This window comes from Pagrus pagrus (assembly GCF_965226575.1).
Source record: "Pagrus pagrus genome assembly, chromosome: 13".
In the NCBI taxonomy this organism is placed as follows: domain Eukaryota; kingdom Metazoa; phylum Chordata; class Actinopteri; order Spariformes; family Sparidae; genus Pagrus; species Pagrus pagrus.
In genome coordinates this window covers 1,572,150-1,576,301 of record NC_140197.1, presented here as the reverse complement: position 1 = coordinate 1,576,301, position 4,152 = coordinate 1,572,150, and the positions used below count along the sequence as shown (strand labels likewise).

General features: G+C 41.3%; 1 long non-coding RNA gene across 1 annotated transcript; it reads left to right on the top strand.

The window, feature by feature from the left end:
* The first annotated feature begins 1,380 nt into the window (after positions 1-1,380).
* On the top strand, positions 1,381-1,894 carry LOC311267814. Its single transcript, XR_014623877.1, has 3 exons — positions 1,381-1,473; positions 1,627-1,713; positions 1,809-1,894. It is a non-coding gene; the product is annotated as an uncharacterized lncRNA (long non-coding RNA).
* The last annotated feature ends 2,258 nt before the right edge of the window (positions 1,895-4,152 follow it).

Sequence of the window (4,152 nt, the reverse complement as noted above, 5' to 3'; positions counted from 1 at the left end):
TTAAAGTATATGTGATTAAGTTCATCTTTAATATACTAAAATTAAACATACTAATTATGCAATAATTAAAGTTTTACTTTATTGTACTTATTAGAATTGTACTTTATTGTAAGTCTATTGTAAATTTTTCTAAAGTATACTTACACACATTTATATTTCCATTCGTCACAGTGGCTAATTCTATGATTTCATTGGCGAGTCGTGACAGGTTTCAGCAACTTCAGTCATCGTAGCTAGCCAGATAACCAACGTTAACGTTAGCTAAATCAGTCTTACAGCTACTGTAACTGTAAGTTAACCTATTATTACTGCTCTTGGTAGCGGCAGCGTTACACCTGTGTGTATGTGCTTCAGTAGCACAGTGTAATATTACATGATGAAGAGGAGCAGTGTGTGTGTGCGTAGAGTCTGTGTGTGTATGTGTGTGTGTGTAGAGTCTGTGTGTGTGTGTGTGTGTGTGTGTAGAGTCTGTGTGTGTGTAGTGGAGCGAGCGGCAGGTGAGGTTGGAGCAGACATTAGCAGAGCAGAGGAAGAGGTTAGCCGTGCATGTACAGTTCAGTATGTGGCCAAATAAACGCACAAGCTTCTCCAGACCACGTAACGTCTCTCCTGTTGTTTTACCAACTGCTGTCTGGCAGCGAAGTGAAGTGAAGGGTGTTAGCCCTGAAGCTAACCGGCTCCAGCCCAGGAGGAAAACGGACTCCCCTGCGCTCTCCCGTCCGGTCTGGGACCGTACCTGCACATTCAGTGTTCAGTTGTTTTGCTTAGTACACTTGTACAGTCTACTGATTTAGCCTACTGTACATGTTAACCGGTCGTCTAGCTGCTTAGTTTATGACTTTAATTTAAACTACTTCCAAGAAATAACGGACCTTATCAGCCAACCTGAAGCTTACTATGAAAGCTGTTCATGTCTGCAGATACAGTATAGGCATGTCAGTACAGTATCTGAATGCAAAAGCGACAAGATAACGTGACCTCTATTGATCCTACACCAGTAACTTGTAATAGCAGCTCAAGAGTCAAAAGTAGAGGAAAAGATTGATTAATTGATAAATAAAATCAAAATAAATAAATGTATACATCATATACACCTCTCACTGATAGATATGGCCGTGGTTGGATAATTGCACAGCACAAGTGAGCACATGTTTGTAATATAAAGATAAAATGCTGTGTAGCATTAATCAAAAAATATAGCCTGTAAATATGGTAATTGCACAGAGATTGGAATTTCACAGGACCTACACACTTGTTCAGCACACTGTCTGTGCTGTGATTCATAGTTGTAACCACTGTTATTATTTCCATGTTGTCTTCAGATGAGCACTAAACCAAAGAGCCACAAAGCAATAGGAGTAGGGGAGGTGGATGGTGAGACTGAGGACATTCGCCAGCTCTGGGGTTTGGCCTGCTGGAGGAGGCAACAGACCAGCCCCGAGGCAGCGCAAATGACATGATCTCTCCCAGAAGGTAAAGTACAGCAAAATATCCACCGATTACTCATGACCATGCATATCACTAGATGAGAAATAGTCATTCTGATGGTGCAGATTGTATTAATCTGACCATGGACTGTACACTGAGTGTCTCACTCCAGGCTGAATACAATTCTGATTGTTTCAGATTGAGAAATGCCCCATGCAGGCCCGTGGACAGACCACCCTCTTTAGAGGGTTCATGGCCTCTAGTTGTGGATTTCACACTGTTAAGGTGAGCTTTAAAAGAATTACATCTCGCATGTCTGTTTACATTGCTGTTATGCTGTTGCTGTTACAGCACATGTCATAATGCTGTTGTTTTAGCAGCCTGCCACTCAGTCTCCTGCTGATGTCCAGCCTGTGGTCTCAGTCTCAGCCCTTGATGCAACTGATAATGAAGCCCAGCAGTCTTTCCTGTGCCCCCTCCAAGTTTAGCTATGGTGAATATTGTCGCAGTAATTAATGTCTTGTATGAATTGTTTGTATGCGTTGCATCATAAAATTAACTCATCATTATTGTTTGTCTTTCCAGTTCACTAAATCAAGATTTGGTGGAGCACAGTTGGCCTCAGTAAAGCTGAATCTAGTGGCTAGAAGGACTCCCAGACCTTCTCCTTCTCCTCTGTCCCCCGTGAAGACCCCAAGCCCAACTTCATCCTCTGTGAGGCCCCGCTGCCCTGCTCCATCCTTTGTGATTAATCACTATGTATTATTTTAAAAATGTTTTTGAACATTAATAAATCATCTTTGTGCGCATGTTGTGTACAGATATCGGACTACAAGGAGTGCTACAGAGAGTCAGCGTTTCACCATCAGACAGGTGCCAATAGGTGAGTTTTGTAAATTGAGAGATTAGAGATAGAGATTTTCGCCCTGAATTATTCACAATGTTTAGATTTTTTGCAGCAGAACAGACTTAATCAAATTACTCATGTGTTGTCAACTGGTTGGCATAATCATTTTCCCCCTCATTCAAAATTTTACACACATTTTAACTTGTACAAATTCAATTTTTGAATAGCCATCCATCCATCCAACTTCAATTGAAAATATTTAAATTGCAGGGTGAAGTTGGCCCAATGGAGTGGAAGTGCACGTTGTGTTCTGCAACTTCAAATACCTGAGGACAATTATTGTGGCACTATACTGTACTGCATAGCCAATATTCAAGAGTGTCCCCCCTGCCATGTCTCTATGACAGTTGCATTTGTACTTTTCCCTCATTCGAAGCGATGAAAGCTCATCTGTCAAGATCTCACAGTGATTCATGTAGAGTAGATGCAACTGCAGGAGCATGTGTTTTTTTACATGTCCTCTGTGTAACTTCAAGCAGCCCTTTTCTGAGGAAATTCTATTTGGTCATTTGAGAAGTCATTTACGAAGTCATGAGATGGTAGCATGCCCATTCAAGAACTGTAATTACAGAACAAATAGCTACTCAGCGTTTAATGCCCACAAAAGTAGAAAACATGGTGGTGATTCAGACTGTGAATGTGTTGTATTGGCAGACAATGATAGTGCCCCAGTTGTAGTTGCAGCAGAAAGTCTTGGGGAACTGCTGAAAGTCACAGTGCAGGGTCTGCGGACACATTTGATCTCAATGAGGTAAACGGTCAGTGTGACACAGACACTTTAAGAGCCCAGTTGAACCATAACTTGGCATCATTATTCCTAAAGATGCAATCTATTCTTCATGTATCTGACATGGCATCTCAGGAAATAGTGGAACATCTGACTCAGATATTTTCCTTGTCCCAACCGATACTCAAACATGACGTTAGAGAGGTCTTACAGAGTCATGACATCACTGTCAGTGAAACACTTCTAAATGAGGTTGTCAGTACTGTTAGCGACAGTAATGTTATTGTCAGTGCCACAGCTAAGGGGAAGCAGTTATCCTCAACCAAGAGACGGAAAACCTTCATCGAAAATAATTACCTGTGGTAAAGCCTGTACAGTATCTGCTACAGCCAGGACACACAGCAGTGCATGTTCCCATTCTTGAGATGATACAAAAAATCTTCAATCATACAGATATTCTGGACGAAATTAAAGAAACAAAAGTGGCAGAAAACAGTCATTATGTAAGACACCAAGATGGTTTGTACTTCAAAGAGAACACATTCTTGTCTTCAGATGAGTTGAAGATAACACTCATTTTGTACATTGATGATTTGGAAATAGCCAATCCACTTGGCACATCACGCAAAATACACAAAATCTGTTCAGTATACTGGACGCTTGCTGATCTTCCCAGTAAATACCGATCAGCCCTGCATGTAATTCAGCTCGCAGCTTTATGTAAAGTGGCTGACATAAAGACATTTGGCTATGAAAAAGCACTTGGTCCTTTGTTGAGAGACCTCCGTACCCTTGAACAAGATGGGGTATTCATTGAGTCTATTGGAGGAGCTGGTCCTGAGTCAGCTCGCTGGGTGACCAGAGGCTGAGGGTGTCACTCACCCCCAGGACCCAACATTAGGAAGACACACACTTTGTTTAGATTGAACTAGAAGTCATTTAATCTTATACTCAATGCGGCGGCAAAATAGAAACATGGACTTTGAAATTACGTTGTTGGAAAAAATACAATAGGCTCAACTGATGGTTACTGTTGTAGCTGTCTGTGGGAAATAAAGAAGCCAAATGAAACGTGAGTTATTTCTTTTTC